The following is an 18891-nucleotide window of genomic DNA, read 5'->3' on the forward strand; positions in this document are numbered from 1 at the left end:
AAGGACATGAGGGAGGGGCTACAATCAGGATATAAAATAAATAAATTGTAAACAAACAAACAAATGAGACTTCATCAATGGATTATGAAGAAGGGCAATCAAGGAAGACACTCAAAATCAACCTCCTCTTCTCTGCATACTTAACATGTGCATACACACTCACAAACACACAAAAATTTAAACATGCAAACATGCATCCACACCACTCAAAAATTCACACACACATAAATATATATGTGCATGTGCTTGTGTAAGTCAAGAAACAAGAAGGTGGATCGTAAGGAAATTATAATCTTCAGAGAAATAGGTGAAAGAGAGGGTATGTACGTTTGACACAAGAGCAGAAGGATGGACTTTCTCTGGAGTAGGAAAGGGACCCAACCATAGAGTGGCAAGAGACACAGAAAAGGGAGTGTCAGTGTCAGTGTGAATCAGAAGGAAATATAAATACATATTAAAATGACAAAGAACCACAGTGCATTGTGTGTGTGTATTTGGCTAATGAAAAAATTAAGATATGAATATCAGTTTTACTGAACAATGTGAGGCTACTGTCTAAAGTGGTTGTCTACCTACTATGCTTTGCGCAAGAAGAGGAACCAGACCTTTGCGCGTCTGGCCGTAGTGTTACACGTTGGGGTTGGATGTAGGGGTCACTGCCCCTAACTTAGTGCTATCTGGATATGAATTAAGCTAGGAAAAAAAAAATGTATTCCGGGCATTTGTTCCTCCTTCAGAAAACAGGAAATGAAAGTTTTATTCAGTTGTTTTTAATTGTGATCTTTATTTATTTATTTACTTTTTCTTTATTAAACAATTTATTATTTTTCTATGTTATATAATAGCTAGGATCAGAAGGAAGGAGAGGAAGACCTCTCCTATCAACAGACTTGGGGAGGGGCATGAGTGGAGAAGAGGGAGGGAAGGTGGGATTAGGAGGGGAGGAGTTTGGGGTTTATGGGGGGGATACAATTTAATAAAACTTAAAATAAAAAAATAAAAAATATATTTCCAACAGCTATAGCTTCACACCTTGTTCTTATTTTATTATATTATCTGAGAGCCTGACACAGTTTGTAGTAACTGTAGTAAAAGCAGAGATCTTAGTTTTATTTTGACGTTTATATTTTATTTATTATTGTTAGTATGAAATGTGTTGATTGTATATCTTCATAGATATGTTTGCCATAGATCCGTGTGGAAGTCAAAGGTCAACTTGAAAGATTGATATCTGGTGGTCAGTCTTCCATAATATATGATTTTCCCTGCTGAACCTGCTAATTTGGTTAGCCTCAAGCAAAAACCGTTACATGACGAGGAAAGATTTGATGATTGCATTTGATCAGAACCTTTTGGATTACTATTAAACCACATGCTTATCTACAGAAATAAAAACATGTGGTTTAAAATCTCGATGGTTGGGCCCAGTGGTTAAGAGCACTGGCTGCTCCTACAAAAGATTTCGGTTCAATCCCATGCACCCACATGGTGCGTGGGTCACAGCAACTCCAGATTCAAGGTGTTGATGTCCTTGAACTTCTAAGGGTATACATGCACACACAGGTAAAACACTCACAGATAAGATGAAATAAATCTAATATAAAAAATGTTGATTCATTAAGTTTCCTTCCTTTGGATTCCCCCCACCTTAAGTCCTTTCTCCTTGGGCCTAACAAGAGCTTTGCTCCAAAATTAAATGAAATGCATTGAAATAAAATCAAGGTTTTTTTTTTTTTAATCATGAATAGTTACAGAATTTTTCAGAAAATGCATTTTCTTATAATTTAAACAAATGTTTTTTTTTTTCTTTAGTCTGTTGTTGAGGTAGACAGAAGTGGAAGTATTGGCTTTAAAATTAAAAATTAATTCTGTATACTTAAAACTTCCAAAAACATAATGATAAATTATCAATTTTATAATGATAAACTTTGTTCTCGTATTGCCTAATTTTATTTATAGTATGTTCATTTGTTTTTTTGTTGTTGTTCTCATTTAGTTCAAGTGAGATTTTTATAAAAGTTTGTTAGCTACAAGAAATTTAATAAGCTGCTCTTTTTATATTTCTTTCTGGAATTAGCTGGATACTGATGCATTTCTATTTAGAATATCTACAAATTTATTTATGAGTCCATTACATTCATAATACTTTGATAGAAATTTTTTATTACATATGTGAATAGTCTTCTTGGTAACATTGTTGTAAAAGTTTTTAATATTTTATTGTGTTTTCATGATTTGCATCATTTTAGCTACTTATATAATTGTTATCTGTTTTTGTATGAACACGCATAACCCTTGTTTAATTCATCAAACCATTAATGTATGAAACTATACCAGGATATCCTGTTTTATTTTTCTTATTTACTGTCTAAATTGTCTTTATCCTCATAATCCTACATAATTTTAGAAAATTTACAGATCTGCGAAATTAGTAAGTATATACATTTTAGAATTTATATAAAATTAAATGACAAAAATTGAATATTTTGAAATTGACTTATTTTTTACTGTTTCTTTTAAAAAGCAACTAAGTTCACATCAGCTATTTCTCTGGTAGTATTTTAATGTTACAATAGATAATTATATCTTTTTGGTAATTTGATAATTTTATTGTGAGTTTATTGAATTGTATTCTTCCTAGTATATTTTTTTTTCTGTAACATCTGCATTGCCTGACAAGTAATACTTGAATCACAACTTTTCCTTGTCTTTTTATATGTCTCTTATAAATAGCAGTTGCTTTTTTATTCTCATATGAACATGACTGTCTTCTACTTGAATTACTGAGTTCATTTCTATTTAATGAAATCCAGTTTTACACCCATTATTCTATTTCATACTTTTATCTATTTCCCTTATATTTATGTACTTTTTCTTTCTGTGGTGAAATATTAAAAAGATACATAACTCAGAAGTACAAAATTAATCAAAAATTTTATCATCTTTCTGTGTTATTGTTAAACCCTCAATACTTACATGAGATTTATGATTCATTATAACCTGACATCACATTTGTCTCTCCTCCCATCCCCGGCTTTCTTTTCTCAGCCCCTCCCCGTCTCTACTCCTTTTTCTTCTCTTCATTCCTCTCAAACATTTTCTAATTACGTATTGTATAGCTGAGTATTTAAAACACAGAATTCATGGTAGGCAAGTGACCTTCCAGAAGCTACAGTGTAAACCCTTCCAATTTTATTTGAAAAACTGAAAGAGGACAATGTTAGCCTTGCTTTCTAGCCAGTAGGAATTTACAGTGTCCACTTGGTGATGTTTCACTGATATGTGTTGGAGATATTTTATAAGGCATTCCATTTTGGCCAGGAATACACAAAATACAGACATAGTTTATTAACCAAGACCTTCTGAGGTAATGGCTCTTATTATCTGTTTAAAATCCCTCAAATTTTACTTTAGCCTTCATCAATATGTCATATGTCTGTAGAATTGAGACACGGCTGATTCCTTCTGACAGACTGAAGATGCCATCCCATATTTCCCTGGCATCAGCTCCAGCACTATTAACGCTGAGTTTTTAATTGCTATTCTGTAAAAACCCAAGTATTCCCTTGTAACACTCTTTGGATTTCCTCTGAATTTTACTTTCAGCAATTCCTCATGGTTGTATCTTGGTGTTAGTCCATCTATTATTTATCTTCTTGTGGCAAAGTCTGTGGAACAGTGCAGAATCACTTATCACAGATTCTGTCTTCATCTTGTAGGCATTGTTTGTACCCAGCCCTACCCAGGCTTTTTGTACTCTTCTGTTTCTTTAAGTCCTGCTCTTCCTCCTGTGCTCTAGGTTTTGTGACTTGATTATAACCACCATCTTCTTATTTACTCATCTCTTTGCAGTGTCAGCATCACTATATCAATACTTGGAATATGTCCCACCCACTGTTTTTTATGTATTTTAGTGTTTTATATTTCTACAGCCCTGTTTTGTTCTTTTGAAACTCATTTTAATATATTTTTTTTTCCTTCAGTTTGCAAGTAGCATAGTAAAAATGGGCATTTATAATCTGCTTTGGACTTTTTTTTGTCCAAAAAGTGTAAATAGGCCTCTTGATATTTGAAATATGCCTTATTTTTGTGATTCATAATAGTTTTAACTGACACATAAAACATGAAATTTGTTTATGCTAAGGAAGTAGCATTTGATATAAGTATGCCTTATGTAATGTTTAAATCAAATTAACTAATTCCTTTTCCATAATTATATCTTTTTGATGAAAACTCATCTAGACTAAAGTAATTTCTTCGTATTCTCTCTTTTTAAAAATATCAGAAGGTGAGGAAGACCTCCCTTATCAGTGGACTTAGGGAGGGGCATGCGTGAAGAAGGGGGAGGGAGGGTGGGACTGAGAGAGAAGGAAAGAGGGGTTTATGTTGAATACATAGTGAATAAAGTGTAATTAAATATATATATAATTAATTCTTTGAAAAGAATGCTAAAAAAATAAAGCCAATTGAAAGAAAAAAAATCTAACATATGCAATTCCCATCAAAATACCAACACAGACCTTGAAAAAAAATTCTCAACTTCATATGGAGAAGCAAAAAACTCAAAATTTTCAAAACAATCCTATACAACAACAGATTACCTGAAGGTATCTCCATCCCTGATCTCAAGCTGTACTATAGAGCAATAGTAATAAAAACTACATGGTATTGGCAGAGAAACAGAAAGGAGGATCAATGGAACTAAATAGAAGACCCAGGAATAAACCCACACATCTATGAATACTTGATTTTTGACAAAGAAACCACAACCATTCGATGGAAAAAACACAGCATCTTCAACAAATGGTGCTGGTCCAATTGGATGTCTATGTGCAGAAAAATGAAAATAGATCCATATTTATCACCCTGCACAAAACTAAAGTCTAAGTGGATCAAACACCTCAACATAAAACTAGACACATTAAATCCGTTAGAAGAAAAAGAAGGGAAGACCCTAGAACTCATCAGCACAGGATACTGCTCCCTGAATAGAACACCAAGAGCATATGCTCTAAGATCAACAATAAATAAATGGGAACATAATGAAACGGAAAAACTTCTGTAAAGCAAAAAACACTGTCGACAAAACGACAGCCTACAGACTGGGAAAGGGTCTTCACCAACCCTACATCTGACAGAGGGTTAATATCCAGTATATATAAAGAACTCAAGAAGATAAAAAGCAACAAATCCAGTAATCCAATTAAAAAATGGGCCACAGAGTTAAACAGAGAACTCTCTGTAGAGGATTGTAGAATGGCAGAAAAACACTTAAAGAAATGCTCAGTGTCCTTCGCCATCAGGGAGATGCAAGTCAAAATGAGAGTTCACCTTACATCCATCAGAATGGCTAAGACCAAAAACTCAAGTGACAACAATGCTGGAGAGGATGTGGAGAAAGGGGAACCCTCCTCCATTGCTGGTGGGAATGCAAACAGGTACAATCACTTTGGAACTCAATCTGGTGCTTTCTCAGGCATTTAGGAATAGTGATTCTTAAGATCCAGGTATACCACTCCTAGGCATATATCCAAAAGATGCTCAAGTACACAAGGATATTTGCTCAACCATGTTCTTATCAGCTTTATTTGTAATAGCCAGAACCTGGAAACAACCCAGATGTCCATCAGCAGAGCAATGGATACAGAAATTGTGGTACTTTTACACAATGGAATACTACTCAGCAATTAAAAATGAGGAAATCTTGAAATTTGCAGACAATTGGTGGGACCTAGAAATGGATAATCCTTAGTGAGGTATCCCAAAAGCAGAAGGACACACATGGCATATACTCACTTACATAGACCTATAAGATAGGATAAATATACTGAAATCTATACACCTAAAAATAAACAAGAAAGAGGACTCGGGGTAAGTTGACCATTCCTCACTTAGAAAGACAAATGGGATGGACATTAGATGTAGGAGAAAACAAATAACAGGACAGGAGCCTACCACAAAGGGCCTCTGAAAAACTCTACCTAGCAGTGTATCAAAGCAGATATCAAGACTCATAAGCAAACCTTGGGCAGAGTGCAGGGAATCATATGAAATAAGGGGGAGTCAGTAAGACCTGGAGAGTACAGGAGCTCCACAAGGACCAAATATATCAGGGCACAGGGGTCTTTTATGAGACTGTTTCTCCAACCAAGGACCATGTATGGATATAACCTGGAACCCTTGCTTGGAATATGGTCAATGGTAGCTCAGTGTCCAAATGGGTTCTCTAATAAGGGGAACAGGTACTATTTCTGACATGAACTCATCGGCGAGCTCTTCGACACCCCCCACCCCTCGAGGAAGGAGAAGCCTTGCTAGGCCAGAGAAGAGGACATTGCAGCCAGTCTTGAAGAGACTTGAAAAGCTAGGGTTAGATGGAAGGGGAGGAGGTCCTCCCCTATTAGTGGACCTGGAAAGGAGCAGGAAGAAGATGAGGGAAGGAGGGTGGGATTGTGAGGGAATGAGGGAAGGGGTTATGGCTGGGATACAAAGTAAATAACTTGTGATTAATATAAAAGATAAATAAATTTAAAAACAAAAAAAATAAAAAATAGATGAGGGCAATGGGGTCAAATTAAAACTTTGATTTTAAAAATTAAAAAAAAAGGAAGTGAATAAATTCCTCATCAGTTACAGTATATAGCTATGGTGATGTTAGGTATTATGATGGTTTAAATGAAAATAGCCCCCATAAGCTTATAGGAAGTGGCACTATTAAGAGGTGTGGCCTTAGCCTTGATATGGTGGTTTGTGCCTAGTCTTAAATGTAATTGTTCTGTCATGTTTGGTTGATATCTCTGGGAGTCTTTGACCTTTCTGAAGGAAAATGGAGAAGGAGTAGACCTTGAGGAGAGATGGCACTGTGAGGAATGATTGGAGAGGTCACTGCCATCATGACATAATGTATAAAATGAGAATATATGCTTAAATACAATAGGCATGGCCTTGTTGGAGGAAGTGTGTCACTGGTGATGTGCTCTGTGGTTTTAGATACTCAAGCCAGGCCCAACAGCTCTCTCTCTCTTATTGGAGCCCAATGATCCAGTTATGGAACTCTTGGGTCCTTTTCCACCACCATTATCTTGGCTTCTTCTCCACCACCATTAACATGCCTGCATGCGGCAATGCTTCCCACCATGTCGATAATGGACACTAAACCTCTGAACCTGGAAGCAAGAGCTCCAATTAAATGTTGTTACTGCTTTTTTAAATATCTAATCAATGTTAAGCAAAAGAAAAAGAGTACATAAAGGAAAGTAATAGAATTTAGAGGATTTTTTTCTTTTATTTTATTATCTTAAACTTTATTATCCTTTTTATCTTTTAAGTTAGTAAATTTTTATTTTATAACCTGTAGTTAGTACTTCCATTTTTCCCTTGAAATGAATTTATCTAAAGATTTCTTTAAAAGTGAGAAGATAATGCATAAATGATATTTTATACATTGTTTATATTATTTCAATAGATCTTAATACAAACTAAATGTTGAGTGTTGATGTAACATACAATATGAAATGAGGACACTAGGGAAGATTCAGTAAGCGTCCTCAACAATAGAGGGAACTATTAATGATATTTGTTTTAGGAAGAAGCATATGAAATTGGTTAAACAGTATCATATAAATTATGCATAGCATATCTTTGAATAAATTGTTATTTTATCTGTCATATGAGAATTTCCTAAGCTTGTACATTACTTTAGTAACAAAGAGAATTCTTTGGTAAATAAACAAACAAGAAAAACATATAAAAGCACATATGATCTTATTCCCACCTCCTTTTTTCATAATGTGTATTTCCCTTTTTACTTTTCTTGTCTAAGATTTGTAGTATTAAACCCTTTTTAGGGAAATGAGAATAATAAAAATATTAGAAAAAAAGAGAAGTAACAAAACTGTACTTTAAAAACAGTTGTCTATTGCTATCTTATTGTGTTATCTGAGATCACTGATTCATCTTCAGTTACAGTGTGGCCTCTCTTGAGCTACCCTTTCAAAGTAATTTCAAATATCTTCCCCTTCTGGAGAGCCCAGAACTCATGTGCTACAGCTTTGCCAACATGACTTTCACAAATAAAAGACATCAAGTTGGTATCAATGTCCTTCTTGCTTGAGCCCTTTCTTTTTGTTTTCTTAGACAGCCCTACCCCCACATATTGTCATTTTAAAACTGAGTTTCATTATGTATGCCAGCCTGGCTCAGAACTCATAATCATTTCATATTTTTTCCTGCATACTGGGATCACATATGGACACCTCCTCTCTTGATACGAACTCTTTTGTTTCTCAGAGTATAAAAAAGTTTGCTTGGGACACAGAAGTATCCCCTATGAAGTTTTATTTAGTTTTGTATCATTTTTTGGTTTGGGTCTTATCATAATAAAACATTTTTTATTTACCACCCTTCCCATTTACAGAATATCTATCTATAGATGAGTAGTGTTTATTTCATCAAAATCTTATCTTAAAAAATTCAGTGTTTCTCTGAAATAAATTTTACTAAGAACTAATTCATATTCTCTCTTTCCCTCCCTCCCTCCTTCCCTTTCTCTTCTACTTCTTGACTGCCTGTTTCCCTTCATTTCTGATCTGTTTTATATTGCAAAACACTAAGTATTACTCACTCTGAGATTCTTTTTGCTTTATCATAAAAGCCATGTTTTCCTTGTTGGTACAAATGAGGTCTGAGGGAATGGTTCTCAAAGACTTGTCAACCTCTCAATCACTAAGGTTGCCAGTGGAAGAGATTTGAATTAGCCCTTCAGTGGATATCAAGAGAGAGAATGAAGGCTGCCATTCTAAATACTGAGGACAATGTGCATGCAATGAGAATATGCCAATGTAAGAATGGGCAGAGTGTATCACCTATCCTACTATTATAACTGGTCTTCATCTTCAAACTAGAATAAAATTTCTCACTCTTTCATCTGTTTGTTTGTTCTTAAACATCTTTTAATATATATGTTGATTTATATATTCTTTTATGAGTCACCATAACCTAGAAATCATTCCATTATATATTAGATAATTTCAAAGCAGAAATAGTTTCACACGTCAGACATGTTTAAAAAAAAAAAAACACTGTACACTATACCTGCTTCTATGTGTAGCCAGCTGGAATTATGCACAAATATTGCCATTCGCATGTCTTTGCTCATTAATTTAATTGGCCTATAGTTATCGAGTCTCCCACAGGGAAACAAAATAGCATGAAACCCTTCACCATTTGTATTTTAAGAGGAGGGAAAATGCTTTATTTGGAATATTGCAACTTTTATTTGATGAAAGTTACTATTAACATATTTTCATAATCTTCTCAGCCTAGCAACAGCAGGAGTAAAAGGTGTGAGGGCCATGCAATATTCATGAAATTAAGACGACTGGAGATGAAAGGGAGTTCCATTAGAGAGACCAAGTGTGACAATATGACACATATTTGCATATTTTACACTTTAAATCTTTTCAGCACATCCAAGTTGATATATGGATGTAAACATGCATTGCCAGTTTTTAGCATATTATAAGCCCTCAAGACTTTGCATGCATTTTAATATGTTTCATTATTGCTGTAGATTTTAATTTCCAAACTGCACAGCTTTGATGGAAGGAAGCTGGAAGTCAAGGCATCTGGCCTCTGCCCCAGGCAAGCACAGTGTTTTCTTTGAATATTTTGGGCAAAAACCAGTCTATTTATTTGTGGGGTAGTGGGGGAAATAAAAATTAAAAAAAAAAAAGTGCTGCCCAGAAGCGCGTTTTTGTTTGGTACACATACTAATTAAGTGTTAACTTAACCATTCTGGCAGGGAAGCTAAGGCACTCAGCTGTGGATGGGCCCAAGGAGGCAAACTGTGCAAGCTCCTGAAATCCCTTAACCCCTCTCAGAATGTCTGGGCTTCTATTCTTTGAATGTGGCAATTACTGAAAAGCAGGATTTTTTTTTTTTTAAAAAAATAACAGTTTGTTCTATAAAGAACTGAAAAGAGGAGTTCAGTTGCTCATTTTGTTTTTAGGCGTGTGCACTCTGTTATGGAGAGAGGAAATATTCTCCTCATAGAAGAGTGAGAACACTGGCTCTAAAGAAAGTTTGTGAATGTTTTTCCTTGGCTTGTTTTCTATCATACAAGGAAGGACATGTATTCTAATCGTTGAAGCAGTATGATCTCAATTTTGTACACTATGACCAAAGAAATATTATATTCAAAATAAGGAAAAAATTGTAATAGTTCATTTTCTTAGCCCCTAGAAAATCAGATGGCTATTAAAGACAGATTCTATTATCATTTCAAAATTCATCATTGGCAGAGAATTCTCTGATGCATTGTTTAGAGTCTTCCAAGCAGTCAATATCCCTTACTTTAATTTGCAAAGTTGTGCTGACGAGTTCTGTGCTTACGCATTCTCCTGATGTGAAATTCAGAGCACACATTCCACTCTGGATCCACACATATGAAGAAAGATACATGAAAGATATAGCAGAACAAAGTAGCCCAAACCTACCCCATGATTCGGTAGAGTTTCTAAATCCATGAGAGTGAGATCATGCTTAATTTTTCAAAACACAATTTAGTATTCTAATATTTGGCCAGTTATTTGCAAATAAAACAGACAAAACCACCATAGGTTTTTTGTTTTGTTTTACTGAAAGAGCATATGTAATTAAAATGATTACAATGAGGTCTGGAGAGAGCACTAATCATTTAAGAGCATGTATAGCTTTTCTAGAAGACCTAAGTTCAACACCAACATCTATGTCAGCCTTAAAAACCCAGCTCCACTGTGTCCCAACAACTTTGACCTCTGTGCAAACCTGAACTGTCATGTACATAGCCATTCTTACACAGACACATACGAAGAACTAAAAACTCTAAAATTAAATTTAACAAATGACTGACTTTATTTGGAACCATTACCTGTTCATAAACTGCAAGGGTTTGAGTACTGGAAAACATATCAGTGTGCTGTGTATCAGAAGAGTGAACTTCCTAGATCCATCCCTGCTGCTGATAGTACTAATATGTACTAAGAGTACTGACTACTTATTGCTTGGTACTAAGAATAGTAAGACTTAGTATACCTGTCTCCTTGCTATCTAATTTGCCTTTATCCTTTGAAATAAGGATCTGAGAATATTAATTTGGAAAACACAGGATTTTAGAATTTTAGTCACGATTCATTTTCTTTTAGTTATGCCATTGTTCTTCAGGCCCCCAAATCAAACCTTTTTATGAGGAGAACAACAGGTCAATGACTGTAAATCTTATAACTGACTAGATATCTGAAAGTTGAGACATGACAGGCAATCTGTCCCGTAGAATAACAGGAACTTGTAACCTTCATTGACATGAGGACAGACTCTGAGGGCTAACTCTACTGTGTCACATTGAATATTTTAACCTTTCTCTTTTATTTTATCTTATCTGGTAAAAGAAAAATGATTATTTTTTCCTCCTGCTACTCAATGATGAAAGCAACGTTCTTCCTTGTCTTCCTATAAGGTCTGTTAACACTGGACAGACAGTCACCTCAGACTGCCTGGCCCATCATCTGGCAATCATCAATCAAGGGATCACTTGACCACAGTATGACGTTACTTTGATGACTGACAGTACACTTCTGAATGGTAGGCTTTTCTCTTCACTCTCTATGAGATTTTCACTCTGGTCTTCACTGTGCGGAGGTCACATTAGACTCTTAAAAATGTCCACAATTCTTTCCAGCTTCTGACTATTACAAATAAACCTGCTACAAATATGATTGAGCAAATGTCCTTGTTGTGTACTTGAGCATCTTTTGGATATATGCCTAGGAGTGGTATAGCTGGATCTTGAGGAAGCGCTATTCCTAATTGTCTGAGAAAGCACCAGATTGATTTCCAAAGTGGTTGTACAAGTTTACATTCCCACCAGCAATGGAGGAGGGTTTTCCTTTCTCCACAACCTCTCCAGCATGTGTTGTCACTTGAGTTTTTGATCTTAGCCATTCTGATGGGTTTAAGATGAAATCTCAGGATGGTTTTGATTTGCATCTCTCTGATGGCTAAGGACGTTGAGCATCTCTTTAAATGTTTTTCTGCCATTCTATATTCCTCTACAGAGAGTTCTCTGTTTAACTCCATGCCCCATTTTTTAATTGGATTGCTTCATTAAATGCTTTTTAACTTCTTTAATTTTTTATGTATTCTGGATACCAACCCTCTGTCAGATATAGGGTTTGTGAAGACCACAGGGGTCTTTTATGAGACCATTTCTCCAACCAAGGACCATGTATGGCTATAACCTAGAACCCCTGCTCAGATGTAGCCCATGGTAGCTCAGTATCCAAGTGGGTTCCCTAGTAAGGGAAACAGGGACTATTTTTGACATGAACTCAATGGCTGGCTGTTTCACTCTACTCCCCCCCCCCCAAGGGAGGAGCAGACTTGCTAGGCCACAGAGGAGGACATTACAGGCAGTCCTGAAGATAACTGATAGGCTAGGTTCAGATGGAAGGGGAGGAGGACCTCCTCTATCAGTGGACTTGGAAAGGGTTAGAGAGGAGATGAGAGAGAGAAGGTGGGATTGGGAGGGAATGAGAGAGGGGGCTACGGCTAGGATACAAAGTAAATAACCTGTGATTAATATAAAAAAATAAAAATTATAAAAAATATCCACAATTTCCCAAGATCTTCCCTATGTTCTCTCCACTCTGTTTTCCTTCTGTTCTTCGTGGGCTCCAACCTTCACTTTTTCATAAGCTGCAGTGGTCCCGAAGTCCCATCCCATTGTGCATCACCAAGTTATCCAAGAGAGCTTGATATTGAGACCCAAAAAGGTTTTGTGAGACTGCTGTCTTTGAAGCTGTTGTGTCCTGCATATAGGATTTTTGTTGTTTTATCATCTTTAAACATTTGATCAAATTTGTTAACTCACTTCCTGATTTTCAGAATATTGAGTTCTTCGGGGTGCTGCCCTGTCCTTCATGTGAAAAAGACACTGACAGAGCTCCTAAACACCATTCAGGCTCCAGGTATCTCTGCGGTAGAGCGTCTTGTCTGCCTGATTATTTATTTCTTCTTTGAATCTTACATGACATTTAATCAAAAACCACAATCAGGAAACTAATTTAACAAGTGCTCATAACTCAGGCTGAACCTTTCTACCTTAGAATGAAAAGTGTGAATACTAAATGATACGGAGAAGTGTGATGCTGAGACAGAAGTGTAAAAGAAGGTGTGGATTTCACAGAGGCATTTGTGAAATGCTTGCTTCTAGTTAGGCTCTGGAATTGCATTACTTCTGCTCCCAGACATACTAGGTCTGTTTTAATCCCCATATTTCAGAGAAGAAAAGCAAGTTTAAGGGTGTTTCAAAAGTTTTATTAGAACTGTAAAACTTGGCCAGAGGAGTCCTTCACTTTGGGCTTAGCCAACATAATGTAGAGTCTGTTACCTTATGCTTTCTTGACATGTTGTCAGTCAATCCCAGTTTTAAAAAACAGCCAAAGCTTGGCATGTTAGCATATACTTGAAATCCTAGTACTCAAGTGGTTGAATAAGGGAGATAAACGTCCATTTAGGACTTCCCTGAGCCACAGAACAAGATTCAGGCCATCCTGGGCTGTATATCAAGATCTTTTTGCTAATAAATGAACAAATAAAGTCCCTTTGAATTCAAATGCTGATGGGGCAGATGATTTTGCTGAGGCCCAAACAGAATAAAGGGTTAATCCTACTTCGGTCTCTCTGGACCTTGAAGCTGGGCTCAATATTTGAACTATTCCATGTTTTGACCTTATCAAGAATCCTTGTAAAAGTTCTTCCCTTTCAACCAAACTGATTGCCAATTTCTCAGTAATTCTAGAATCTACCTACAACTTTCACTAAGTAGGTGAAATTTCTATTTTTATATTGATATCAGTCTTACTTTATGAAAATGTCCATTTCTGAGTTTTAAGTATTTTATTTGGATCTCTCAAAGAAGTGAACTTCATCAACCATAATCAACCAGTTTGTATGTCAGATGTAACATTCTCTAATTCAATTTGTTTATTCCTTTACTCAGTTCATAATATTCAAAGAGGTTCTAATTACTGTCATGTGATCAAAGTCATATACTGACATGAGCTCAGGTGATAAAATAAGAAAATTGTCAAATTGAGTTGAACTTTCCATGTATGTTTGGATCCTTACTTTTATGTGTTGTGTCTCAGAGTTAGATTTCTAAGATTCACTTTAAAGACACATACAATTATAAAGCAAAAATATGTGACAAATAATTCTGTTTATTAAACCCAGAAAGTCAAGGATATATTTTTAAAAAGTCCTCATAAAATTAAGGAAGTTAAGAAAAAAAGCAGAAAGCGACACAAGCTTTCTTTCCTAGAAATTCACTCAGGCATCACAAGGTTTTTCCTGAGTTTGTACTTTTATCTTCTCCATGACTATCCATCACTGCTGCTTAAAATCACTTCACTAAAAAAAAAAAAAAAAAAAAAAAAACCTTAAAAATTTCCTCAAAGCACTGCAATATTCAGAGTCATTCCTCCTTCCCCTTTAACATAATTTTTAGAGGTGTTAAGACTGAAGAAACAGGACTTCTGCCCAAAATGAGCCTCGTATTGTCTCAGAAAATCTTACTTCCTTTCCAAGAGAACCATCTGCTTCCAAATGGCTGCAAGGCAGACAAAGAAGCAAGATTCTTTATTATCTCTGGGAGTTTTGTTATGGGCCTGTAGTAAAGCTTCAGAGTGTGGAGATGGGAAAGGGATCTAAAGCAAACTTTTCTATGGTTGTGCTCATCAGGAAGCAAGGAGGAGGAAAGGAAGGAATGAGAAGGAGGGTGGGGGAGACAGATGGAGAAAGAGATAGAGAGATAGAGAAATAAGACAGGGGAGGGAGGGACAGAGAAAGAGACTATAGAGGGTAGAAAGGACAAGAGAGAGAGCCCAAGTTCAAAACAGAAAAAAATATAGGGGAGGAGAGTAGAGAAGAGGAATGGAGAATGGAGAAGGGGTGAGAGGAGGAAAAGAAGAATACAAGGGAGAAGAGGGTAAAGGAAGGGAGGGGGTGGTAAAGAGGGAAGAGGAGAGAAGAGAAGAGGAAAGGAAAATGTCTTGTTATTTTTAGAATATTTCCTTTGGGAATCTCAGTTTCTTTACACCTGCCCCACTGTCATACACCACACTTCCGAACTGTGACAAAGGCTAGCAGTCATGCATTTAGGGCATACTTTTCTGTCCGGTATTTGAACCTCAAACCAAAACCAAATAATCATTAAGTAGTAGTTACACTGGGTGCTCGGGTGCACCGCCTGCCTCTGTTCTATCCATAGTCTCTTACAGGATTTTGTCATCTTTCTGTGTTAATAAAAATTGCTGTCATTTTCTGTTTCTTCAATCTTATCTTCTACCCCTGAGATGTTCTGGGATAAAGATAGAGCAGCTAGAGCACAGATTTAGGGAATGCCCACACAATGCCTGGCCCAACCAATGACTAGAAAGTGACAACTCCTGAGACTATGAAAGATACTCTGCTATCCTTGCAAACAAAAGTCTGTCAGAATTGTTCCCTGAGAGGCTCTACTCAGCAGTGCATGCACATCAAAACAGATGCTGAGACTCACAGACAAACACTGGGCAATGTGTACAGAGTCTTGTGCAAAAGTGGGAAGAAAGAAAAAAGAACTTAAAGGTGACAGGAGCTCCACAAGAAGACCAACAGAACCAACTCACTAGAGTCCAGAGGGACTAACAAAGACTCAATTATCAAACAAGGACCATGCATGAAATTGACCTAGGTCCCCTACAGAGATGTAGCAGATGGGCAGCTTAGGTCTCATATGGGGCCTCAAGTAAGGGAAATGAGGACTGCATCAGAAAGAGAGTCACTAGCTTTTTGATCACTGTCTTCTGGCAGATCTGTCTTGCCATGTCACAGGGGAAGAGGACAAGCTCAGTCCTGATGGAACTTGGTGAGTTGGGATGATGGAAAAGGGAGTTCCCCTTCTTTGAGGTATAGGTGAGGGTGAGGGTAAGGATCGTGGGACTGGAAAGGGAGGCAGGATGAGGCTACAACCAGGATATAAAATAAATAAAAAAATAAATTAAAAAGTTGCTGTTCACTCCAAATTAATTTCTTAACTCAACATTCATACACTGGACATCTACAGAAAGAATTCAAGCATTGCAAAGGCAGTGGTGTACACTAACAAAATCAATCAGGAGAGAAGACTAATTTCTCTGAATATGCTGAATGCTACTCTAGGTTTGTAACAATAGGATCTTCAAAAAAATGGGCAAGTTGAAAAGATATTTAGCAGAAAGGTATCAATATTAAAGGCTACTTAAATGTGTAAAGGGAACAATAGTATAAAACACTATAGAAAATGACCCCCACTTACAATTTGAAAGAAGAACAAATACAGTTATAAATAAACCTAAAAATGTAGGCATGGGTCAAGTATGGAGGGCTTTACAAACATCTGGTCTTAATCATAGGTGCCAGGAAGTACAGCTGTAGAATTTCAGACACAAAAATGTATATAAACATATATGACTTATAGGAGCTTACTGTGTGCGACTTGCTATGCAGTTGGGTAAACAAAAGAAATGCAGATGAAGAAGTCAGTGGACTCACTAATGATTACATTGTGCCAACATGATTAATGCAACTAATAAATGTGGCTGAAGATAAGAAGAGGCGAATACTTTGAGATTGCAGGGAAGTCTTCACAGAGAAAGCAAAAATTGAAATTTCAGTTAAGACATGGATGATATATGAGATCGAAGCTGGGAAAAAGTAGAGCTTTCCAGGCAGAGAGAGTTTGTGAGTTACATGCAGGCTCTGGAAGTCTCCAGGAGCTTTTTGATACAACAGAAAACTTACTAGCCAGCATGGTAGAGGAGGAACAGAACACATAGATGGAAAGGCTCAACTGTACTTCTGGGGAATGAAACACCCCACACTTGCAGATTCTTGCTGATTTGGAAGTCATTTAAGCAAACTGATAAAAAAAAAATCAGGTTATGTATCTGTGCTTTAGGATAATAAACATGGTAGAATGTGATCCTCTAGTGAAGGCTAGATGAAGGAAGCATTAGACCATTGTTGTTGAAGGGGCTTAAAGTCATAAGCGATAAACTGAGACACCCTTGAAGGAAAAAGGATGATGTTACTATATGTGACAATACCAGGAAAGAAGAAAGAACTTCCAGACATATAAAAACATGAGCCATATTTGTTCTGGTGTTGACCTAATGACTCTTTAAGCAGGAAAAATATTTGACTACAGCTCAGGGTTTGTCTCTCTCAGGGAGAGATTTCGTGTTTCAGAAGGAATTGGTGTGGTTCTTATTAGAATTTTCTAAATCTTGCATTTGAATTGTTTTTATAATTTTACTTTTTATATTAATTACAAGTTACTTTGTATCCCAGCTGTAGACCCCTCCCTCATTCCCTCTCAATGCCACCTTTCCTTCCTCATTTCCACCCTGACCCTCTCTAAATCAGGACTTTCCCAGATGTCTCTGCCTATGGCTATGCTGTCTATTTTACCTTTAACAAACTTTCTTCTTCAACATACTTAGGAGAAGACACATCCTTTCCTTTTTTGTTTCTTTTTCATTTACTTGGTACCAAAACCTGGGACCAGCCATGCCCCTTTTCCTTTCCTTTTCCTTACCCCTTTCCTTTTTTCCTTTCCTTCCTTTCATTTTTCCTTTCATTTCCTTTTTTCCTTTCCTATCCTTCTTTCCTTTTCCTTTTTCTTTTCCTTTCCATTCCTTTTCTCTTTTCCCTTACCCCTTTCCTTCTTTCCTTCTTTCCTTCCTTCCTTCCTTCCTTCCTTCCTTCCTTCCTTCCTTCTTTCTTTCCTTCCTTTTTTTTAATTTAGTAGACTGAAGTTGGCTTTAAGTGTGACTTGTAAGATTTAATTTATTCTGCTATAAGAGGAACAATTAATGTCAGAACCCTAAAATAAGAAATCTGGTAAAGTAACCCTAGTATTTGCAACAAATAGCCAGCAAATCATACCCGCTGATGCTAAGGTGTTGAAAAGTTTCACATACACTTTCAAAATGCATGGCAAATGATGCCTATGCCATAGCTGCAGAATAGAAACTAAGATCTTAGGTCTCATTGAATAAATAGCCAAGAAAATGCACAAGCACAGAGTCCTTTAAGGGGAGAAAAAAAAAAAAAAAAAAAAACAGGAACACCAACCAGAACCTTGAGAGATTCAAACATCTCTGTCCATGGTTTGAAGATTTAGCTCAATGGTGGGGAGATCTAGTCAGCCCACAGAGGAAGAGGATCCAAGCAGTACTAATGGGACCTGATAGATTAAGATCAGACAGATGGAGAGGGGGACTTCTCTATCAGACTAGGGATAGAGGAGGGAGAGATGGTAGGACTGGGAGGAGATGAGGGAGAGGGCTACAACTGGGATACAAAGTGAAAACTTGTTAATAATAATGAAAAATGTAAAAAAAAAACCTGAACAAACAGGCTTTTGTCTCTTACCTTCACTCTGTTTGGACACATGTGTGTTGTAGTGATGATGGTAGTGAACATAACAGGTGTGAAGCAGCAGTATTCACAAACTCAGAAAAATCCTGAGGCTCAAGAATGCAAATAGCTTTTGGAATATACTGTTCTCCTTTGAAATGTTGTTATCATCCTGGAAGGAGCAAAGGAGTTCTCCTGGGAGACATGAGCGCCCCTATTTGACTATCTGTCTAGTGAAGCAGGGGCACACAAGAATTGGGATTTGCCTAAGAATGTCATGCTCTGCGACAGAAAACAACTGAAGCCTGGCACCCACCAGCCAGAGGAAGATCTTGTCTCCCAGGTGTGACATTTCAAAGCGTTGTTCCAGTTCTGACAACTTGTATGACTGTAGCAGAGACTGAAGAGATA

The sequence above is a fragment of the Psammomys obesus genome, unplaced genomic scaffold (assembly GCF_907164565.1).
Source record: "Psammomys obesus unplaced genomic scaffold, mPsaObe1.curated_primary_1811, whole genome shotgun sequence".
In the NCBI taxonomy this organism is placed as follows: domain Eukaryota; kingdom Metazoa; phylum Chordata; class Mammalia; order Rodentia; family Muridae; genus Psammomys; species Psammomys obesus.